Source organism: Ischnura elegans, chromosome 7 (genome assembly GCF_921293095.1).
Source record: "Ischnura elegans chromosome 7, ioIscEleg1.1, whole genome shotgun sequence".
In the NCBI taxonomy this organism is placed as follows: Eukaryota; Metazoa; Arthropoda; class Insecta; order Odonata; family Coenagrionidae; genus Ischnura; species Ischnura elegans.
In genome coordinates this window covers 49,608,952-49,634,915 of record NC_060252.1, presented here as the reverse complement: position 1 = coordinate 49,634,915, position 25,964 = coordinate 49,608,952, and the positions used below count along the sequence as shown (strand labels likewise).

The 25,964-nt window shown below is 39.8% G+C and overlaps 1 protein-coding gene across 4 annotated transcripts in view; it reads right to left on the bottom strand.

Annotated features, from left to right (window-relative positions):
- LOC124162166 (fat-like cadherin-related tumor suppressor homolog) overlaps positions 1 to 25,964 on the bottom strand; it is a 524,021-nt gene that overhangs the window by 405,916 nt on the left and 92,141 nt on the right. The gene's annotated exons all lie outside the window — the stretch shown is intronic.

Below are 25,964 nucleotides of genomic sequence, written 5' to 3'. Positions count from 1 at the left end.
GAATACTTTAATTATAAGTGCATCGATAATAAACTTAGTACACAGCCAATAATAATAGCCGAAAACTAAAGTTCATCGTCACATATTACGTACAAGCTATCTACGCTGAAAGACCGCAATCAAATCTTGGGTTGAGGAATGACAACAGACTTGAATTCTCGATGACTCTCAATGTTCGTAATTATAAAAAAAATATTTTCACTCCCTTAATAATATAACAATAATTCTCCACTAAATAATTTTACCTACCCAGAAAAGCGCTAACTCATTTATTAATTCCGAAAATGCAAAATGAATCCATCATATCTCACGAAATTTTAACGCATTGAATAAAATACGAATAATTAACACTGATTCCAGCATAATTGCTTGAGAACATTACTCTATGAAATGACCTCATGTTGGAATTAAGCGTTACTAATTTTACCATCGAAATCATTTAATCTTCTCCTAAGAGATGGGAATTGCATTATGACCCAGATATGATCACGGAGCTGCAAACGGAAACTTAGGATAAAAGCGTGGCAGAGGGACGGTTAAGAGAGGTAACTTCCGTCCTCCCAGCCCTTACCACTCGACTTGAAATCTTAAGAGAGAATTGAGGCGAGCGGAAAGGTTTCATTTCTCCTCTCATACGCATAACCTTATGTTAAGGGAATCTTGCTGCGTTCAATTTCTTCAGAATATATGAAATGGAGGTCGATTTTTTGAGGAAAATATTTCTCCTTTTTCTTCCATCTACCAGTCTTAGTGCAGAAATCTACCGCTTGGTGCAATATTGAATCAAAATCAGCATTGTAGTATTCTCGGTATTTAACTAATACGAGGAAGAGTCTCTGATAGTATAAATTTTAATTACTCTCGCAGACTTTCATAATGTTTCCATCTATTCCCAATGTATGTACAGCTTCCCATTGGAATCTTTAAATTTTTTAATCTTGGTTTCCTGCCTTCGAATTGTCTCTTGATTAGTTAATATGCTGTTTCTGAGTTTCCATTCATAATGTTTCCGTTGATGGTCTCGCAGAAGCTCATCATCATTATCTTCAGAAATTCGAAGAATGTTATGATGCAGCTCTCAACTCAATTCTCCATTCATCAAGTCTTCAGCACTCACATGATTCGACTATTTTCCACTGTTCTTCACGCGCTTTATGTATCTCATCTGAGACCGTTCTTCAATATTTTCATCAGATTATGTTCTCCTTTTACTTCTAATTGTTTTTAGAAGAAATCTCTCTAACTCTTCTAAAAATTTCCACACCACTAACAAGCTCTATTCATCAGATCTTCATCAATTTTTCTGCAACACCAAATTTATCACTTAACCTCCTCAGTCCCAGAACATATGTATCGTTATTATGGCCTGATCTTAATTTTTTCTGGTCATTTAAATGTTAACAAAAAACGTTAGCAATTTCAGCAACTTTTCAATGATGCTGTCATCTGTCAGAATTCACTAAACCAGTTGCAATAACGATACATCACTTAGCCGAGCGGGAAAAAATTCAAACGTCGATGTATTGTTTACAGCATGCCAGGACCGAAGAGTTTAAACAATAGATTAAAAGGCTTGAAGGAAATATTTAATAGGAAAAGACTAAGCATACGAGAAAACCTTCATGTGCATAAGACTAAGGATAGAGGGAACGAGACGGTGGAGAGATATCCCTATTTTCTTCCTTCTTATCCCTCGTTTACTACCTCTACCGTCCTACCCTCTAACACTGTTTTCAATATCCCCTCCCTGCTTAGTAACCTCTCCATCCATACTTTCTGTCTCCTCCGTATCCCATGAACAAGCCGTCACTCATTATCCACTATGACCAGCACTTCGTCGTTCCTCCTCCTCTTCGTCCACTTCACCTTCTCAATTCTTCTTCACACCCAAATATCGAACGCCTCCAGCCCACTCTCATTCTCCTTCCTTAGCGTACATATTTCTGCACCATAAAGCGCTAACATCAGACTCTCCGCTGACCTTTTCTCTAAAATCTTACGCGATGAACCTCTCATGAGCTCCTTCCTATTCAAAAACGCCTTCTTTTCTAACGCAATTCTCTTCCTAATGCCCTTTTATCTCTAAGCAAAATAAATATTTTAAAAACTTCTAAGAAAATGTTTTTAAGGAAAGACTAAGCATAAGAGAAAACCTCCACCAGGATAAGATTAAGGATAAAAGGAACGAGACGGAGGAGGGATACGAGATGGGCTTAGAGCGTTGGAAGCATTCAACGGTGTGCGAGGGTAGCATTAAGAGTGGCACACGCGACAATGCATAACGCGTCGCAAAGGGAATAATCATTTTCTTCCTGAAGGAGACCCTCAGGGGGGATGATGATGGCGTCACGGGCTTGAAGAGAGTCAGGGCCGCTGAAAGGCGGCTAGGAGTGGAACCCTAATGAGGTTGATTGTGAAGACGTGGACTTGACTGGAGTGGCATAAGGAGGCGGTTGGCAGTAGGTGTCTGGAGGTGTTTGGAACGAGGAAATCTGGGTCTGGTGGATAAGCAGGGCATAGGAACTGAGGGGGATGCAGAATGGAAGAAGTAGATGTTGGGAGAATTAACTTAGTGGACGTTATGAATGATAGAATGATGTAAAAGCACTTTGTAATTTCCAAACAATTTTAATATTTTGCAACCGGTTTCGATGTGTTCCACGTCATTTTCAAGCTAGACTGCTATCCCCAAACAAGCCAGAATTAATGTTATGCTGCAAGGAGGGGAAGTAGGTAATGTGAATATTCGTCTTTTTCAGCACGTGGAATTGAAGAAAATGTTGAGGCTTGCAGATCGGAACTTATGGAGAGGTTCACAACAAATTTCACCTCCATCGCTATACTGGCGTTTCTAATGATGTTGATGGTGGGCGAATTAACTTTGTGAAATTTATGCATGATAGAATAAATGAAAAGCACTTTGTACTTCCCTCACCCACCATCCACTTCCTTAGAAACGCCAGTCTAGCGATAAAGGTTAAATTGTTTATGAGCCTCACCATAAAGTTCCGATCTGCAAACCTCACGGTTTCCTTCAATTCCACTTGCTTAAAAAGTGGAGTATTCACATTACCTATTTCCCTCCCACCCAAGTTGCAGTATTAAATGAATACTGACTTGTTTTGAAATGGCAATCTAGTTTAAAAATGACGAAAAAACACGTCGGAACCGGTTGCAAAATATTAAAAAAAGAATGGTAGAGCAGACGGATGGATAAAGAGGAATCGGACAGCGATAAAAATCCCTCTTCACTACACAACAAAGCCCACTTCCTTATATTATCTATAATTCATGTTCCCTTCCTTCTTCTCTCTCACTCACTCAACATAATTCTTTAAGACTGTTTTTAACATCCTTTCCCCGCTCCTTCCTGGCATCACAATGGGAAATTATTCTTCGTGGAAACTGCAAACACGTCAGCAAATAATAAAGTTATTACGGAGGGGGGTGATGAATACCATTCTCGGAAGCGTCGTGCACAGGCATCCCGCCCACAAAATTCAAAAGAAGAAAGAAAATAAATTGCCGCATCAAAGGCAATGCAGCCGAGCGGATCGATTTTTTGTGCAGTTCATAGAAGGAAACGAGTAAAAAAAACAGACGGTAGACGGCCCTGGACAACTGACAACGGGTCCAGAAGGGAACCCAGCGCTGCCGACCAGGATGCGGCGACCTAGGGGTCAGCGCAGATAGAAATCTCCCTGAAAGTGACCAACCACCTCCACCAGGTCGTATGGGCAGGAGCTGGCGAGCGAAGGGGACGTCTTCTAAGGACTTGGTGAAATAAATCCTTTGGAAGCAGTGGTGAGAAGAGAAAAAGGAGGCAAGACCCTTTTATCGGCCCCGTGGTCCTCAACAATTACGTCGACAGGCTCCCACGACAAAAGGCGAGAAAGACACGACAATTATCCCTCTCCCACCCCCTTCCCTTGCTTCCCCTCTCGCGCCTAAAAGACCTCCAGTCGAGGAAGCTTCCCAGCCATTCCTCTATGGCCACCTTCTTCCAATGCACCACACCTTGAATGCTCTGTTCATATTGTATTGGAATGCACTGTGCGGAAATAGGTTGCATGCAACCCTTAGTTTCTCGAGTATACTAAGGTGAAAATGGAATAAATACATTATCATTATCGTCTCAGGATCAACTATATTGAAGTCCATTTTAATGCTAATGACATGGAAAACTTCGCTGCATTCTACCAATTTAATTTAAGGTACAACTTGTTACAACATAGCGGCATCATTCTCAGGTCCCTTAGGAGTTATTAACATTCCATAAATGATGGAATAAATAAATACTTGCAAAAACACGCATTTTCCTAAATCATTAGAAAAAGGAACTAAAACGTAGGAAATGAACATTTCGTCACTAAGAGGATAACATAGGTTCTGGTTAGGTTTATTAGAATTGAACGTAGAAAATTCTGATAAATGAGTAAGGAATGGCAGGCTTTATCCTTTGAGTGATGAAAAGTTAATTTTTTTAAATTTTTAGTGCATTTCATACTGTTTTTGAACCAAGCGTGTTTTAATGTATTTATATTTCCTACTTTTTAGTGGTGAATCATGTTATCGATTAAACCAGAGCTGTTAACGAATTTTTTAGCGAAAACACTTATTAGTATTGTCATTCCTTGAGAAAAATTTATTATTATTCATATAGCATTCATTTTCAGCTATTTGAGCCGACTGTAACTAACATTCATGTAACTAACGAGTTTTGGCTAAAATTACAGCACTGCCTAGCTAAGACCTAAAAAATTACTCTCTCAACGTGCCAAAATTCCATTTTTTATTCTTAATTTATTTATCAGCACAGGTCAAGTTCTAAGAGGTTGCGGTAGGGCATTTGCCTTTCATTCCGACTATCTACTCTTCTATTATGGACTTTTCTATTCACATTCACACGCAAGGCCTATTCCCTTCCATTCCATTTATAAATCCTATTCCCTTCCAAACGGGTATTATATCAGTTTATTGTAGTCTCAACATATGTATTATCCAGCATTAATACAAATTATTTTATGCTTTGACTAATTTTTCCATAACTGCCTTCTTAAAATGCGCACCTTCAAATGTAAGTTCAATTACTGTTTACTTTTTGACACCTTTAGTTGAAGAGGCACAATAAGAGGTGCACATCGAAATATTCTTGGAATTATAAACATTTCATTTGTAGAACCAAACCCCTTAAGGGGCTCAAAAGTAAACTTTTATATTTTTCGCAGCGTATATAATTCCACACAATATTCCACATAGTATTGTGTGGAATACAACAAAGATAAATTTTGAATCGATCATGCCACCATTCCACTAAGTGAACTTGCGAAACATTGATTTGAACCCCCTTAAGTTACGTTCAGCCTTAAGTAAGCCCGCAAACCCTTATTGTTGAAGGTATATTGTAGCCCCGAGAGGCCCTTAATCTTGGCGAGAAAATCGGGAGAAGACCGGCGAAAAATACGGGAAAACCACCATTAGGTATCCGGGGGGAAAAGAGAGACCTTCGATGGGAAGCAGTTGGAGGGATACAGATTGTTGATAAAGACTTGAGGGAATGAGTTGGGGTGATAAAGGTCAAAGGTGAGCGTGTGATCGAGGAGGGAACAAACATCGAAGAAGCCGTTGAGGTTTGCAGGCGAGGCGGGATAAAGGAGAAAAAAAATAAGCAAGGGGAGTTTGGTGGAGAGATTGGAAGGACTGATGATGCGAGAGTGGGGAAAACATTTATTTGCGGCTAATCGCGCCCGCAGGCTAAGGGAATGATTTTGATTCGAAGAAACAACACCTGCGCCTTCCATCGAACACCTACTTGCGCCAATGACTTCCTACGGGGAAAAGTGTTAATAATGAAACTATTATACCCCAACGTAACTTGCAAGGATTTCACCGGGAGAGATTGAGATTTTTCTAGCGCTACGACTACGCAAAAAGATACATAAAAAATAATGGGAAATGGGGAAGCGTTGGCGTGGAGAACAACGCGATCCAATATCATAAACTCAAAGCAATTTAAACTAATAGCCGAGAGCTAGAAATAACAACTGGTAATATGCAATGTAGAGAAGATATGAAATAAAAAAACAGAATACCTATAAAATACGAATAAAGAACAAGGAACTGAAGCTATTCAGTTTCAGAACGTTGAATTGCTATGGGATAATGCGATCGTCAATTTTACACGTTAGAACAAAAAAGACTCTCCTCCTACTTATTTAATAAGGAGAAACTAAATGGGAATATCTTCAAACTGGAGTTATAGAACGTGATGGGAAAACACTAACATTCAAATACATCAATAACGGTACTTAACGATGTGAAAATGGATAAAACTAATAAAATTAAATAATAAACGTTAAGGTAATGTTTTGAAATTTCCAGGGTTCATAGAATGAACTCTAGTCCACTGAATAATATATTTATTATTCTACCGAGTTAGGTTTCTATGAAGTATTTAGTAAGTATTCTGAGAGTCTCCCTTCCCTTCGTTGCCACCATCATAAATTAACAATACCTCCTACTTCCTTTCATTTGATCTAAAATCCTATTGTCTTCCATTCTCTCCCTCGTTCACCCAACATTATATCCTCCAATACTGTTTTCGAAATCCCCTTCCCGGTCAGCACTCGCTCCATCCATACCTTCTGTCTCCTCCGTATCTCATCTAGAAGCAGCCTCTCCTCACCCACCATGCCCAGCACGAGTAATAGAATCGAAATACAAAATAAGGTAGATAATATCAATAAAGACCAAGAAAATTACCTCTTCCGCTGCAAGTGTTGTATTTCTAGGGAATAATAAGATCGTATGTTTCCTAGGGCAGCACAAAAAGACTCCGATGCATAATATAATACGGAACAGCAATGGAGGAGTAGGTCAGTTTTGTAAACATTAGGAGCGAAAACTTCAAACGAGAAATAACTCACTTATCTTTATAGCTAATTACGAAAACACTCAACTCCAACACAAGGCAGAGCATATCCTCCTCGGTCGAGGCGTATTGCATACAATACATCGAAGTTTGAATCTTTTCCCGCTTGTCTAATTGTAAGTGAAGTGTTGTTACTGAAACTAGTTCAGTACTTCCTGACAGTTGACAACATCATACCGAAGCATAATTCACATAAATCGCTAACTTTGTTTGCTAGCAAATAATTAATCAGAAAATATGAGATTCAATCCAAAAATATCGGAAGATATACCCCGAGACTGAGGAGGATATTCGGCATGAAGAGAGAGCCGATAACGATGACGCCATAGAGAGGACCAAATGTGAAGCAGGGCAGGCAAAAGCAAAGCGGGACCCAAGGCCGAGAGAATATCGGAGAGTAGGAACCAACCGGATAAGGATTTATACAATCGTGTTTTACAGCACCGCACAAAATACTCGCCGATTCAATACATAATACGAAACATCAATGGAGGAGTAGGTACAACACTTATTTTTACGACTACTTACGCAAACCCTGAACTTCAACATCAGACAGACCATGTCCCGAATGGAGATTAGAGGGTGCCGATAAGGAAGATGCATTTCTATGAGTTATTACAATCGTATGCTAAACAGAACAACACCAAAAGACTCTCCGATTCATTATATTATACGGAACAACAATGAAGGAGTAGGTCAGTTTTGTCAAAATGAGAAGCAAACATTTCAATCGAAAAATAAATAATATTTCTAACTAATATATAATATTTCTAACTAATATATAATATTTTTAACTAATGGGAATTCTATAAATAATTACGTATACACTGAAGTCCGACACAAAGCAGAGCATATTCGGAATGTAGAGAGAGAGAGACAGAGAGGGAGCCGATAAGGATGAAGCCGTAGAGAGAGGACCAAATGCGAAGCAGGGCAGGCAAAAGCAAAGCAGGGCCCAAGGCCGAGAGAATTTGGGAAGAGGAGGAACCGCCCAGGATAAGGGGACTGGACCAGTGTAGTAGGGACGAGATTAAGCCGGAGGAGGGTCAAAAGGGACCATTGGACCCCGGGAGGTCAACGCGCGGCCGAGTGACTCATGGGGCAGTTTGGATGTCGGTTGGAAGGGGTGAAAGGGACCAGCACCCTTCTTTGAGGGGGCGTATTCTCCTCGCGCATTTATGCGTGGGAGGGGTATGTGTGCACCAGCGCCGTAAGATGGAGTGATTCGTCCGCTGCAATTTTGGCCACGGCGGGGGCGCTGCCAGTGATGTGTGTTATGAACGCGATGGGGGAGGCCTTTCGCTATTGACGGGGAACAAAAGCGTGGCAGATGGGGTTGAAAGGACTAAACTGCACTCCATTTTCCTTCCACACCCTTTAATTTCTACGGTACACCCAACCCCGCGGCGAACCCCTCAAAGGAGTCTCGATTGGTTTTCACAAAAGCTCGTGGAAACCCCGGAGTATTTATCGCTCGACTTGTGGCTAAGTTGCACCTTGGCTGCCCGGGCGGGGGAGGTGCAAACAACGAAACAAAGTGGTTGACAAGAGGGCAGGAAGAAATGGGATTTTTTATTTCGCTCGAAAAGAGCCCTTCCGAGATGATTACCGCGTGGAGGGGGTGTTACATTGAGAGTAGACCAACGTCAGAGCGGGAGAAAATAGGTATTAGCTTCGACATAAGCGGAGGAAGTGAAGTAAATTGTATATTTAACATACTGAAATAAGCACTGGTCTATTTCCATAATTCTTTGTTTCTATCGTCACCTTGAAAACGGTATTACGTGCCAAAACCTGGGTCGGTAGAAATAAAGAATTGTGGAAATAGAGAAATGCTTTCGTTATGTTAAGCATCAAAGATTTCCAAATAATTAAGCCGGAAACTGCATCTTTTAAATTGATAAATTTTTAGAGGAAGACTGGGAGGAATCTTGATACACGGTGATTAGGCAGAACTCCATAGGAAACCAAGCACTGAATTATATGGGCGACATCACACATATTTTTATAGAAAACTTAAGTTAAAAAAATTAAACGCAGTCAATTTTTTATCTATACGGTGAAGGGGAATGGTTTCCTAAAATTTTGTATATTTAGCGAAACGATTAGAACCAAACCGCATTGGAAAATAAATTTTCCACTAGATCTATTTACAAGATCACTAAAATGAATACCATAATATTATACGCCATTAAGATATAAAAATCCTGGTAATTTTAGATCTTCAACGTGTAATTTACATTTATCATTGAGTGTTGATAAACGAATATGCAATATGACATGATGGCCTGATGAAGGTAACCGTCGAGGGACAAGAAGAGGGCAAGTACGAGAAAGGAAGACATCGAATGAAAAGAATATGGAGCAGGCAAATAAGTATGTGAAAGAGAAGAAATACATAGGTGTGAAAAAATTAGCTGATAGGAGAATTGAGTGGAGAGCTGCTTAAAACCAATATTGGGATTGTTGACCATTGATGATTATTCAATATGAAACTGGATACGTGTCCGGATTAATGGTTAAACGATAAACGCAAATTATAGTCATAAAAATAGAAACACGATTGTCAGCCACTAACCGCTGCATTCCTTTCATTCCTAAAAAGACCTACCATATAGACGGAAGAGAGCCGAATCAAAATGCCAAATTTCGCGATATTCAAAACTCTATCTTAATGCACCACCGGTAAAGTTGACGTAAAGTTAACTACAAAATGATGTTACTTGAGGTCTTCTCATGAACCAACACGAAGTCATTCCCAACAGATGTCAAGATCAAACCGACGATAATAATCTTGACTTATGTCATCCTCCCCCCGCCCGTGTCGACATTATGAGCTCGACGATCGAAGTTGATTTGGCGTGTAGGGCATAAGGACTGCACTACTGTTACGATGAGATCAAGTGGTGTGGGACAGTCTGTTACAGCTGCAACCCGACTCGAGTGCAATGGGACCCCTCACGGTGCGATGCATCCGGGCGCGTGATTCTTCGAGTCGACCCATTCAACGAACGCACTCGACCGACGCAATTGGCCTAGGACTCCTTCGGACGAAGAACTGAGGGATAACGGCGAGAACACTCGAGATGTATCCGAAATCGAATCAAAGATAACACAGCCGTGATGAAAACGAGTAAAAGATTAACTTAAACACGCCAACATCTGGCGAATGCGTTAGCGCGACTCGATAGATTTAGTTAGATATTTATTGTTCTTAGACTTATGCCTTCTAAGAACATAAAATTATTCCATAAACATTATAGAATAAATATAAACATAGAATATAGATAAAAATAGAATCATAAAATCATCTAACTTACTCGTTCTGATCGATGAACCAGCCGGACAATACAGCTAAAGAGTTCGATTATACAAAGATAAAAAAGAAATAAATATCATGCACTAAGTTAAAAAAATTGTTACATCATAGTAACTATAAGAATCATTACAGCCCATCAATTGCCCAGCGATAAAACACAGAGAGCAGAAGTATTGAGGAAGAAGTTATAGGAGCAATTTTAAGTTACTTGATACTAAGAACATCCAAAGAAATATAAAAAAATGCGTTTTTCTTCATGTCACTGATAAGTAATGACGAGGCGGTAGGCGATAAACTGTAAACTTTTGCCTTTGAAGGTTTGCATCTACGGCAATTAAACCATAAAAAAGCGTTTTCCATTCCCACAGAAGTGTTAAATTTTATCTCGAGAGATTAGTGATCCCAACTCTGAGTGGAACATAGCCGAAACTCGACTTAAAATCACGACGTAAGCGTACTGTCTTCGCACTTCAGTGCCGCTCTTCTGCTACCCCGTAATTACATCGCAACCAACAGCAACTCAACAGTTCTTGTCACACAAATCCGTCTCACATGCGCAGCATCATAGGACGCAAGAACTCCCACGGGGCAAGAAAACCCGAGGAAACCAACGATCAAACTCGCGGGCTTGAGACACCGCCGCCTTCAGCGTACTCATGACTCCAGGCCATTAATCAGTGAGTCCAATTACTGCTTCCGCACTTCTCTATGCGGTTTCGACCTCCACCCAGACCGCGACATACGGCACAAAGCAGGCAGGCAGAGCCAAAAGCCCTTTTCGGAGTCCGTCGTTGGTATCCTGCTACTTAGCCCCATAGTGTGGTGAAAACAAAAGCCTAGGACGGAACCGAAAGCGGTACCCTAACATTCCAATCGCAACGGTAAAAGCCACACTGGGTGGAGGAGGAAGAGGTGGACCAGACCGCAGAAGTTTCGAAACGGAACGGATAAAGGTCACCGATTGAAACAAAACAAACTCGCACACCGCACCTTCCTCAATGAAACAGGCACAGACGGGGAACTACGACAAAAAAAGCTCCGATCTATTCGGCGCATAGACGAGGGCGGATATGTAGTAGGAGAAAGTCGTAGAGAATAGAAGGCACATGCATACGCTATGTAGGGGCAAAGATATGATTATGACCGTTCCACATTCAACCGCGAGGTGCCTTTGTCACAGGGATCGTTAAAGTGGAATAATGGCATGGGACCTTATGGGTAGGAAGAGGGGAATTGTGTGCTCTTGTGCCCTCTGTAAGGGAAGGGGACACACGGGGATTGTTTAAGTGTTTAGCTTCACGAGGAGACGGAACGGGAGAAATGGCACTGAAAGGGAAAATTGTATGTGCAGGGGGTCGTGGTAAGGGTTTTTGGACTGCGTTCGTCGGGGTAACTCCATCGGGGAGACAAAGAGAACCCTGGAGAAGAGAGCGGGGGGAGAGGACGGCGTATATATGGTATGTAGGTGGCGTAGTGAGGATGCAGATAACGTGGCAGGGTCCGTGAGAGGAGCAAATGTGGCGTGGCCAGCAGACCCAGGCTCCCTATTCTTCGCGACAATGGGTCCCGTGGGCCGAGGGTAGAGTTTGTTGGGCGTGGCTGAGGCAGAGGGAGAGCATTAGAAGGTTTAAGACAAAGCGCACAGGAATCTACACTGGCGGGTCAGCAGTCCGTTTGGTTGGTCTCAAGACTCGTTAATTAGCTTAGAAAATTAAAGATGGGAGTGAAGATCTTTGCTTCTTACTACGGTCCCTCACTTCGCCGTCAGGTATATGCAAATATTATTAATAATAACATATTAAGTTTGAATGAATAACTTTGCATAATTTGTTCATTCAAACTTAAATTTTATTAAGTCACGAATATGCTATCGTCGGTTAACGTCATCTTCTGTTGAGGAAAACATTCAAAAACAAAGTTAAAGTTATTCATTCAAAATGTTCAGTAAATTTCACACAGTATCGCCGGAAACCAGCAACATATATCTTGTTGTTATTTTTGAAAGTCACTATCAACATATAGGAAGCTACTCAGATAAATGCCACTGAGCACCAACCGGAGTCATTAACAGTTTCCAGGGCAAAGAGTACACTTTACTTCTTCATTTTGAACTAGATACCCAAACAAATGCTCCTAGTGAATAGCAGATAGGCGTATCATATCAATACTACAACTTTATTACACACTATTGTAAATACTTTAAATGACTTGTTAACTATTTAACTTATTATTTATCCTGAAATTTATTACTATGAATTTAAAAATTTATTACACATAACTAACCATGTCTCTAGCGGTAGGATAGCAAGATTTACATTTCCATCTTCAGGGCTTGAGAATTTATTATTGCTAGATTTTTAATTTTACTTTATTACTACTTCACATTCCCTATCAGGAATTATAGTCATAATCCGTGTAAAGAAAAAAGATAGGGGAATAACGAAATCAGATATCGCCGTAATTATCCTTCTAAACTGTTCATGCAGTTGAAATAGCTCGTGGGAAGAGTTTACATCATTAAAAAGTGTATAATTATTTTCAATTCAATAGTAAGGAACTTACATAGCAACTGATATTAATTTTTCCAACCAAATTTGTTAAAAAAATATGGGACAGGAACACGTAAAATGTAGAAAAAAATTAATAATTATTTGGATACTAGGAAATACCACACGCACCCTTCCTGGGGACACAAAGAGATGATTTCATGGCAAGCGTAACATTTTATGGTTCTTGGGAAATATGTGTCATCGCTGGCCTCTTTCTGTATAGGATGAACGAAAAAAAAACTCGCAGAAACATAAAATTAACGGAACGAAGGAAAAACCTTTATTCCATCGTCTAGGAAAATTCTCTTCCAGCGGCCAAGGCCAGACGCCTCAGTTGAGAGAATAAAGATGTCAAGGATGAGCAAAAATCGAGACATTTTGAGGAAAGCTACAATGCCTTGCATAATGGAATTAAATTACAAGAGTGGATAGAAAACTTTTTATCACAACATTTTTAGTTTTCAATACACATTTTCCTGGTTTTGCACAATGGAAATTCCTCAATAATGATCGAATGGGGTAAAAATTACCAAACAAAAAATACACGAGCTTCGCGCAAGCTATAAGTTGCCAATAAAGGGAAAACTGTGGTCAAAAAGACAGGGATGAGGAAAAAACAAGACTTAGCAAAAAAGAAACAGAAAAAACCATAGAAACATCAAGTCAAAGTGAACTAAATACGTTAAGATTGGTTTTCAGAGTCGATAAACACGTAAACTACGACACAGTGTAACTACTTTGTTAATCAGTGAGACTGTCGAAACAGGGATCTAGGAAAATAAATTTAAGTCTGCGAAATCACGTCATATTTCCTGATAGAGAAAATGGCGGCACTAGCTTCCAAAATAGCCACTAGCTTCATGCATGAATACATTGAAGGATAATAAATACATTAAAATAACAGATATAACCGGAAACGAATTATGCCATAGGTTTTATAACAGTTAATTTCATAAAAATAAAGAGAAATAAATCAAAGAAAAGAGAACAGAATATGTTTTAAGAAACGGATGTGTGGGTGGTGCATAAATTACAGTGCACATATGTTGATCTTTCCAAGCCGCAAAATGTAAGGAACCTTTTTAAATAAGAATACTCGCAGAATGAACGAAAAGGAAAACCTTACCTAAATGAAAGTGTGAGGCAATACCATACCGAAATTTTGGGAAACTTCATCCACAGCTTAATTGGATGCACACAAACTATTTGGAAATTTACCAATAATGACAATACTGTTTATAGACAGGGAAAAGAGTTTTATCAAGCATTTAACACCGTAAGTCTGCCAAAATAAGATAAATGCATCAAGTTTTAAAAGTGTACAGCGGCAAGTTTGAGCCATCACCTGGAATGTAATGAACCGTCAGCAAAAAAATCGATTTCTTCCCTGAATGCACGTTTCTCTTGGGCCATATTTACGAAGAGGAAAATTCAAACAAGCCTTACCGCCTTCCGTCATTCACCGTCATCATCATCACTGGTCAACAATTATAGTTAGATTAGTTTGACGCAGCTCTCCACTCAATTCTCCCGTCAGCTAATCTTTTCATACCTACGCATTTCATCTCATTCACGTAGGTGTGAAAACATTAACTTATAGAAATCATTCACTCTTCAAGTTGGAAAAAAAAACATTGAAGTGCGTCGTGGCCCAGGAAAAGGACCCTGAATGAGTGGGATGCACGCCTGTGGCTAAGTGTGCGATTAGCTCTACCCTCACCTATCCGAACCAACCTTCGGGTTGTATCACTGAGTGAGTGAAGGAAGTCAGAAACTGAGTACGTTCACCTTATCTGACCAGAGTGTAATTCATGCTGTTTCCAAATGCTGGGTAACGGGATGGTCCTTCTTTAATGGCTTTGAAACGGACTATTCCACTTTCGAATTAAAAATTCTCAGCATTTCTCCTCCCTTATTTCTTCATATCTAACACAATTTCTTGATCTCAGGCAAGGTCCAACATTTATCTTGCATCATATCTTTCAGGAATCAGCACACATTATATTCAGGTCGGGAATTGTGCACGAACCCGACAACGAATTTTACAGTGAAATAAGGAAGAAGAGATGTAGAAAAGATGCGATGATGTGTTGGAATCTCCCTTTTCGGATTATCGCTTAAAAAACGTACCATTAGGAAAAAAAAGGATTTTATAGCCGACTGGTGATGGCATCACAAATTTTATTGGGATACTTTATTTCCCCTTAAGTTATGCAAGGACTTCACAACTTCAATGAAATTTGTCGCAAATTATACTAAAAAACGAATGAATTTGAGCGATCTTACTTGCATCAACTGACCTAAATAATCAGAAACACCAGGCGTTTAGTATTCAGAGACGCCTGCAGTTATTAATCCCGCCAGAGTAGTCGACCTTGCAAGGTTTTGTATGTAACAATTCAAACGACTTTAGTAGAATCGATACTGAAGTCGAACTGCGACGATGTAGTAAGTACGCGTCCACGAATAAATACCCTGACGCTAAAACTTTAATTTTTTGGGCAGAGGAGTGGGTACAAGGGAGCGGTTTCTAAAGGGACAAGCCGATTAGAACCCGGCGAATGCCCAATTAGAATTACCACTTCAGTCGCCTCGAAGTAGGAAGTTCGATAAGCGGGAACGAGCGAGAGGAAAATAAAACGGGCCGAAATAGCCAATGGGAACTCCTTTAAATCTTTTCAGGGTCGCAGATCCAGCGGAAGCTTTGGTTATTGACCGTGGTCGGTCGCTAGACTGCGCGGAAAACCGCAGAGCCAACAGCGCTCAAAGGTGGTTGATATGCTACGTAGAATGAGCGGGAAAACACTACTACCAGGGTCAAAGCCATGATTTTAACTACGGCAAAGCCTGCTTAACAGGAAATGTTTATGAACTTTTTTAGATCTCCTATGGAAATCGCGTCCATGTTTTATTCTGTGATTGAATACTACAAACAGTAACGTGTTAATTGGAAGGGAAAAGTACAAGTTTTATCTTCGGTAGCTTTGAAGGCAAATGGAAAAAGTGTCAAGTTTCCATACTTCGCTGATTGGACTTGCGTCGTTCTGGAACGTATTGCATCATTTGGAATTAATTACGCGAGAATTTCCAGAGAAAACATCTCTCTCATTACAAGACGATGAAAAAAATTATGAAGACGAGTTATGTTAATTCCTTAAGCCAGAAGAAACTAATTTACAGGAGGTGGGGATCAATAATCTACCATTCACGAATTTTTGTGGGAACGCAGTTTCTATTACGAAAAACGAATATTTAACATTCCAAAAGACAAAAAAGGTCGTAGAGACGTACAAATTTGATTCAGGAGTTATCAATCAAATGTCTCTCGTAGAATTAAACCACCGCGGTGCATTGTACGATAAGTAATAGCATTTCGTAGTTTGGGAGGAGGCCAAAGTTAACCTAAAAACTGCCCTAAATAAAACTTTCCCCGGTAGAATATTTAAGTAATAACAAGAAAAATGGAATAATTAGCACAGCTGTCTGTAGGTCAACTCCAAGACCAAACTCTACAGCAGCACACTTTTCACTACGCTATATTTCAAGCTCCGAGGAATGCCTTCTTTGAAGCCGCCAAGCATACAGGGAGCTTAATTTTTTCTCTCCAAAATAAGATCCCGATTTAAGTACGGAAGAGGGGGGTATAAACGGGCGCGGTAACCACAGTACCATGTGTTCCACATTAATCGAGGACCAGCTGGACGCTATAACCGGGGATAATCGGTCGGTGGTGGTTTGAGTTCTTCCGCGGAGTAGAGGCGCGGACTCGGCGGGAGAGAGAGAGAGACCCCCGAACGCGGGGGTCAATCCCAGGCGACCCACAAAGCCCGCCTCGCTTTTGAGATATCTCCGACCATTAGTCAGGGCAGGCGGGCCCCCCGAGCACGGAATGAAATTGAGCAATGCCCGCCCGCTTTCTATGCGTTGGTGATGAATACGACGCCGCCGCCGCGGCCGGCCGAGCGGTTTACGTGATGGGGTCGTTTTGGTCGGCGTGATATGTTCTCGGGGAGGATGGACAAAGGGGTTGGTTTTGTGTGGGGACAGACACTTGAGGTCGCCGACCGGCGGCCAGGGAGAGAGTGGGAATCAAAAGATGCACCCGCCGACGCTCGAGGTGCTATGCCCAAGACCACGAATATTACAATAAAGGATTCCCCAGTTTGCTGCTGTCACCCACCATGCATTTACAGTGAAATCTGTCATCTACGGACACTAACGGTCCTCGAAAATGTGTCCGTAAGTGGAAGGTATCTGTTAGTCGAAGGTGACCTAAATAAAACCTATTTTTTAAGCCTAATATTACCCCGCAACTATTATGGTGTAGGGCTTTAAGACAGTTTAATGTAATACTCAATGAATATTAATAATTTTTTTAAACTCTCAATTTTTTAGAGATAAGTCAGAAAACCCATGTCGTTGATGCCCGTAAAAGAGTGAAATTGTATAACAAGCGTCCTTGTCCGCAAGTACGTATACTAGAGGCTCTATCCTTATACAAACGCATATTCTTCTGCCGGGGGATTTAATAATCTCCTTAATTCTGAGGTGTCCGTAAGTCAGAGGTGTTCGTATACATAGGTTTCTGTATATGGGTTTACAAAACTTGGGCAGAGCGATCCAAATTTAAAGCGGAAATGAACACAAAAAGTACAAAACGTTTTTTTAAAAAGAACTACTTTTACACGAAACCTTTCACGTTCCGGCAGATGCATTTCAAGCACCAACCATTCCAATTATGTGACAAGGAAGGATACTACATCCATGGCAAAAAATCGAAAGCTGAGTTTGCCATTCTGCTTTTAACACAGGTTATGGGGGATTTATTACCTCAGAGCATTTTTCTGGATCATCGTCAAAACGCTCTGACCATGATTAATGCTGTCATCCAAAATTTGTATCACTGATGATAAAATCGATCTGATTGTTATCTTTTTAATGCAATTACTCGCGATTTAAAACACTATTGCAAAAATTGATATCTTGGCACTCATCACCGCGCTTTGTGCATATTAGAAAACCCATTAAAAAGTGACCGAAGAGGCAACATTTGCATATGATGCTCATATGGGACGGTTCTCCGCAGTCCCTTCGCCCTGCGGGGGATTCATTAGTGATTTAAGTTTAGAGAGGCCGAAAATCCATCGGTTAAAACACGACTGAATTTTAGACTTAAAATCACCGAGAGAGTAGCCATTCAAATTGATACATTCTCGAGTGCGTTTGTGCCTACCGATTGAATCGCAATTAATGAGCCGATCATTACAATCGGTGATCGAACTGAAAGCAAAATCATGGCTGGTGAAATGCAATACAAAATACAGTCATCGAGGAAATGAATGGCAAACCGTTTGATCACGTAATAAATGACGATTTTGCAATAACACTAAGAGCGTTTCGTTTTCAGCGGATCGGCTTGGTTAATTCAGTTTATGAACGTATTCCAAGAGCAACGTTAAGTTACTTTTGCTCAGCTTATTAAGTAAGTAAGTACATCGCTTAAAAGATACAAGCAGCATTTTATGCTCGAACTAATATAAGGTAATAATTTTTAATTAGGCGTTAAGTAATATGAAATTCATTTTTGGAAAATCAACCCCTTTAATTAAAAAATTATACAGAATTTGATAAAGCGACTAATTCTTCGAAGGTGAAAAAATAAAATTTACAAGAGAAAGCCCCCAAAGTACTCCCACAAAAGATTTTCCAATGGGTGGATAATGCTTTTTAATAAAATTTTATTTTTTTCCAGAATGAGTCAACTAACGAACCTTGTTCTCAGCTCTTTCATGCCCCAAACACATACAAAAAATTCCACACATATTTTTAGAAGCACCACTTTCATGTTGAACCTTTCACACTCCGACACGAGCATTTCATGAACCAACTACAACAACCAACTTGACATATAATTATATGACAAGGAAGGACATACACGACAATTAAATCGAAAGCTGAGGAAGCCATACTTCTTCGGCACAGCATATGGGAAATTTATTCGCAAAACTTATTTTACGGATCATTGTCGACACGATCTGGTAGCTGAAATAAAGGAGCATATAATGGTAATTATATGCTCCTTTATTCCAAAGCAGTAATTGCGGTACAACCAGTAGTGATATTTGTTCGATTCCTATTCACCATAACGGGTAAATATATTATATCACTCGTTATATTTACTAAATAATGGTTGAATTTTCCTCTGGCTCTATTACTAGCACCAGATTTGAAGGGAAAAACGTCAATCCATAGCGAATTCCAAGAACGATTTTAATTAAATATATTTTAAGCTTGACAAAAATGTCAAGAACAGTTACCAAGGGAAATTCTATAGAGCGGAAACTTCCACCTCCACTGTTATAAAAAATAATATCTCATTGTAAGTATTTTACGCTATTATATGAAGATGTGAAATATTTTTACGTTGTTTAGAAGAGAGCATCCAGCTAGAATCTCCACATTGAAATAAATACGGAGTGAGATCCATTCATTCCTCAAAAATGGCCTCATTTTCACTCAACCGTTGAATCCTCCTTAATTTTTCAAACCCGCCCACTCGTTGACTTGACAGGGGACAAAAATCTGTCATCAAAAGCGGAACGAAGCGAGGTGACATAAACAAACGAACTACGAAACACCAACGACGCTGACTACCTACATGCTAAATGGATTTTCCCTCCCCCAACTTTTTCATTTCACTCACTTGAACCAAACGAGTACAATTTTGCTCCAACTGCTTCGCCACCAGGAGACGGGGAAGAATACAATAATGAAAATTCACGCGGAAATGAAAATTCGCGCTGCTGCAGCCAAATTTATTCCGCGGGCTTCCCCCCATTTTTGCTCGCGAACCCATCACCTGGGAAGGGCCTAATCGTCCCCCAAACCCCGGTAATACTGGAAGACTAATCAGTCGACATATGAACTTATTCATGACTCACGCAAATTGTTTTTCTCGTTACAAAGACCGGCAGCGGCTTCATCGCGTTCGTCAACTGACAACGACGTTAATTACTTCGGACGTTCCGTCAAAACGCTTGGTATTCGGAACGCCAAAGACTTTTAATTCACCAGCAACGGAGAGGAAGCTCGCATACGGGCTGAAACTGCACGAGTTACTCGAAGCTTCATGGCACGGAAATATTTTTGCCACTACCGCAGCGACATTAAGTAACATCAATCAACTAAGAAACTTTTTCACGGTAACCATTTCGGGAAAGATTTTTCTAAATTCACTCATCTCGCTTCTGGCGAGTTGCCACAATTAAGCACTAATTGCGAAGATCGGGTGCCTTCATGTTGTTTGGCCAAGCAAACAAAATTGGAATAGTTTGAGGAAAAAACGCAGAACATTTTTTGACACACGCGACGCTCGACTTTGCAATAAAGTTGCACGGGACGTTTTTTTTTGCCAAGCAAACATTTTCTCCCCGGGTTGGAATTTCCCCCGTCAAATTCCAAGAGGTCAGATTTTATTTTATCTCGTTTTGTTTACTTAGGAATAACAGAGGAATTTAAGAGCAGAGTCTATAAACGGTTTTCCCTACGTACACGAGTGCTCCTCCTGAGGAATAATAGCAGGAAAAAAACCGTCCTCTAATTGAAATGGACAGTCCTTAAAAGCTTAATTCAGATTTAAATACTTCGTTAAAATGCGAGTGTCATAAAGAACTCAGCAATTTAAAAAAAAGACAACCAATGTCTGAATAGAAATAGCAGATGTTATCTTTGCCTAATATTGCTTACTATCAGTTTTTACTCGATTTAATGATGAACAACGTAAATATTTGTCTTCGTATTCAAATGGATAGCCAATCCCTATTAAAATACGGATGCAAAAATTTGAGGATCAAAGGAAGGACATAAAAGGCCGGATAAATTAAATGTAAAATAGATGAATACAAACAATAACGAATGATACCTTTCGCAGCTAAAAAGCATTATTTATAAAATTTCTGAAATTTTTTTACGAGTTCTCATTTGACCCAAGTTCTCATATGAATTAGTCAATGCCACTTAAGCAATGAACTCAAGGAGGTATACCAACATAGGCAGCTGTATTTCTATTAATGATGGTGTACACCTGCAACCAAATCCCATAAACTTCATTATTTCTGCTGGCATCGGCAACGGTGGGGTAAAGTCCTCGACTAAGAAACGGTCGCGGGTTCAAGTGCCGACTGGGTCGGTGGACATACCAATTCAGGGCATGGATATATGCCGTGTGCATTGTTAGTGTTGGTAACACCGTTGTAAAAGGCCGTAAAGTTCTATTTAGGGGGGATCTGGGAAATGAATAAACTTTGTAGGACATTCGATTCCTTCACTAACCTAAATGCGATCGAAACAATACATTTACCAATTCCGTCGTCAGTAGAGAAATTATTCGCGACAATGACTAAGAACGTTCGTAATCTCGTGGGAGAAAAGAGACGCTAAAACCTAAATAATTATGAAGATAGGTGACTGAATCTACTGCTTCTGCTACTACTACTAAGGAATTCAGGCAGAGAAGCTGGATTTACATGGTATTTATCAAACCAACCCGCCAATCCTCTTTCCTAAAATTGAACTTCCCTCTTAAACTATCATTAAGGTTTATTCCAATTCATTGCATCTATAAACCCTGAACGCTATTCTTTCCCCTTCATCGCTTATCGTATACGGCTGATACCCTTCTCTCTAACTAAACGTTTAAGACTTATGACATCCCTTAAATCCCCACTTAGATTTCGCCCCATCCTAACTCTGTGCATCTTCAGTATCTCATTTAAAACCTCCATATTTATAGGTCACCTTGATAATGACTATAATGTAGTTGAAACCAGGGTAACCAGGGTACTAACAATAAAGTTTTTGTGGAACATTACGAAGTTGTTTACTTCTGCACCAACTGGAGATGTTACCGTACATACTATAAACTAGTTGTAGTATAAACCTTGTATACTATAAAGTCATTGTCAAGGGAACCTTGATAATGACAATATAATACATAGTTGAAACCAAGAACTTGACTTGATTTTAATTTATTTTACCTGAGTTGGGTTAGGCCAGATAGCCCCATCTTACCCCAACCCAGGGTCTCGATACAGAGTTTTAGATTCCGAACAATAAAGTATTTGTGGAAAATTACAATTGATTTATTTTTTTGTACTATAGATATGTGGTTCCACGAAGTGAAGCCTGAAAACTTGATATATATTCCATATTTATATTATTTACATAACGACGGACAAAATCACCGAACAAATTGGTGGCAATTTTGCTGCCTCCAAAACAAAACCAGCCTAAAAGTAAATTAAAGAGAGAGCACAGAGATGATGATGGTAGAACATCCATCAACCGTTATCAGCAGAAGTCGGCTGTATACCAACCAAATCCACCACTCCCTGCTGTCCAACCCACGAAATTGACTCTAAAGCGCTTATGCACGCAAGAGACGCCTGACATCTACCCCTCCGCAAGTCATTCCTGACACTTGGACACACGAAACGGCCCGCAGACACATAAGAGCGGCCCGTGACCTCTCCAGGTGGATGCAAAATTTAGAGGGTTTCCCCGCTGCCTTTGGGGATAATTCCCGCGCCTGCTGCATTGCGGAGTTAATGTCCGCCCGGAGAAGGGCCACTTCTGCAAGAGATACCCCGCTCGGCAGGCCGAGCCGTGCTCCATACGTCGCCATAAGCGGATTACTACATGTCCGGTAATTTACTCCACACTCCGCGCTTGTAAGATCTACTTGCGCATCAAGCCTTTGACGGCCGTTAAAAGGGCTCGACACTTGGAGCGAAAAATAGCCACAGCCAAAATTACCCGTTACTCACGGAATGCAAATTTTCACCGTCTATACTTAAGGTAATATGATTTTAAAAGTAGGTAATGCCAAGGCACGTTAGTTTACGACCCCAAAAGGCTGCTATAATAGTAAATGGAAGCCTTGATGAGAGGATACAACACGCTGAGGTGAGAAACAGAGTTGATGATAAGGGGTAAGAGATGGATTGATGAGAAATTAACGATGATTTTCATGTAAGGACGCAAAAAAAGAAAAGGGACAAATATTACATTAGTACATAGCCAATTAAGGGAAAGACTGCTTGGTACATCATCCAAAGACTTAAGTGTAAAATGCATACCATCATAAGAGAAATGGCTATTTTACTAACTAAATCCTCAAAACAAATTGCCATCATAATTACCATAGGGCAAGTAGATTATACTATTTTAACCATTCCGCAACCCTTGAGGGAATTTCCCCTCTAAATTACAGGATATATGACGGATAAAGATAACTAATAATGAATTACAATTGTAAAACTTCCAATGACTTTTTAGATCTGCTTTAGGAAATAACACTACTGAGAACATTTGCCTTACCCGTTAATGGGATCGTTCATTCAGACCCAAAATATCAATGCATGTAGAGAATTCAGTTGATGAAAGGGATATATAATTGAAGCCAAAAATTATCATTCCCATTCAGCCATTATTTAACAAGTTTATAATAAATAACGTCACAGTTTCCGCCCACTTTCCATGAGTTGCTGACGTCATTAGAGTTCTGCTTCACTAGCTAGTTTACGTAAAAATATTCTATGACGGAATGAATTGCTTATAAGTCTGCATTGAGAGTATTATCATGGAAAGATAAATTAAGGCAAAAAAACCTTATCCATTCAGCCATTGTCTCACAATTTTCTAATAAAAAAACGCCTAAGTTGCCGCCACTATTCATGAGTTGGTGACGTCATTACATAGAATAGTTAAGGCTCGCTCACTCATTTACGGAAACATTTTCTTTGAAGGAAAGGAATGCTCATAATAGTGTATTGATGGTCTTGTCGCGGAATGTTATCGGCATTATATCCCATTCAGCCATTTCCCCATAAGTTGAAAATTAAAAAGAACGCCTAGCTAGCCGCCCAAGTTTCATGAGTTGATGACGTCAGTAGGGTTCCGGTTCACTTACTCGATTAGGGAAAAATTCTCATAGAAGGAAGGGATCGCTAATAAGAGTGTATTGAGGGTATTGTTGCAGAGGATAATCGGTATTATAAGTATCATTTCGACGCCATTCGAGAGTTGTAATTTTGGAGGATGTTTAGCTGGCCAATGGGGATCAAAGAGAGACGAGAAGTGCGGATCGAAGCGGACGGACGGGTGGGAATGAAAAAACATTCCACTCAATCCTTTTATCCACCCCGTGCATTCACTCCTGACGTTTCTTTGCCTTTTCGACGGCTCTCAGCGTGTCGACACTTTTTTTGCATATTTCATGGCGGCTCTAAAGTTCCGAATCCTCATCTGGGTTTTTGTTAATGGAGCATGGAGTGACGCCATGGACAAAGGAAGCTTTCAAATTTATGAAAAATGCAAAGGGCATTTTTGGAATCTCAATCCATATATAAATAGGGGGATGAAATAGGGGTAGTAGATGGACCGTGTGAGAATAAAATGGTCAAAATAAAAATCTTGACATCCCTGGCTGTATATCAGTCAATGAAGGTGTGGGAATTGATATCAAAGCGAGGATATCCCATAATTTTCATTATGTAGGAAATTCGATTCTTGCATAGCCTAAATACGCTTGAAACAATAATGCATATCGATAGCTAAGTTCTAACAATACGTATCTCAAATTCGGCCGGTTTGAGACAGGTATCTTAAACAAAGTGTAATAACATCAAAAGAAAATACATGCAAAAAACAACTCTTTGTTTTCAAATGAATGCTTCTTTTTCAGTTTTATGAACTTGCGGTTTTTAATTTTAGTGTTATTATTATTATAGTATTCTACCGATTAAGGTAGGTTTAAAAAAAAACGCACAAGGTAGGTTTCCATGGAGTATTCGAGAAGTGATCTGGGAGCCTCCCTTTCCTTCCAGCACTGCCTTCTTTAATTCACTGTAAGGCCTACTCTCTTTCAATCTATCTAAAAATCTTATTCTTTTCCTTCCCCTCCCTCGTTTCCCCAAAATTCTACCCTCCAACACCATTTTCAACATCCCCTCCCCGCTAAGCACTAGCTCCATCCATACCTTCTGTCTCCTGCGTATCTCATCTAAAAGCTGCCTCTCCTCGCAAACCATATCCAGCACTTCGTCGTTCCTTATCCTCTCCGTCCATTTCACCCTCTTCATTCTTCTCCATACCCACATCTCGAATGCCTCCAATCTTCTCTCGTCTTCTTTCCTCAGTGTCCACGTTTCCGCACCGTACAAGTAAAAAAAATAATCGCTTTTCTTCTTTCCTGAAAAGTTGCTATTTTTAAGATACTTGTCGTTAGAACTTAGCCATCGATATACTACCATTGTAGTCAGTAGAGAAATAATTCCTGAAAATAACGAAGAACGCTCTTAAGTAGTTCTTGCATGACGAAAACCCTGACATAGGAGATAATACTGAGAATGCAAGGGACGAGAGAAGATAAAAGAGTTACAGGAAAGAATGAAGAGTAAGAGATCTTACGTGGAACTGAAGAAGAAAATTTTATACATGTTGGAGGCATTTAGGGCAATAGGGGCAATTAATAGACATAAAAGTGCTAGAAACCTCACTAGAAATGTTTGCAGTATATTGGGCAAAAATGAGAAAGAATACAGAGATTTATACTGGGATTACCATCTATCCCAAAGCCCGAACAGTAGAAATTAATGCAATCACATACCAGACATTTCCAGGGCGTTGAAAAATAGAGAAAATACCAGCAAAGAATTTCAACAGCTGTAAATACTTCCAACGAATTCATTTCCGACCGTACGTACCTGAAAAAAGAGAATTAATAATTATTATATATGGCTATGATACACAGTTTCGGATACCTTCCTAAAACAACCTGGAAATGAACTCAGATTTCACAGAAATTATTACTATTCAATTAGCAAAACTCTATTTCAGGTTAATTGACCATTAAATTCCATTAAAACTTTTCAAAATGTCGGAATCAGATTGCAACTTCATTAATTAACTGGAAATTTCCTAAATCAATTTCCGGTGATGAAAAGTAAACAATTTGTAAAAATTACAAATGCCAGATCCAATTTCTCATTGCTTAAAAATAATTGAAATGATTTCCTCATTTAAAAGCTCACATATTTTGATGCGGGTGCAAATTACACTCTTGCAATCTAGTCCTATGAACCCTGAAAAAGCGATTGAATCCAAG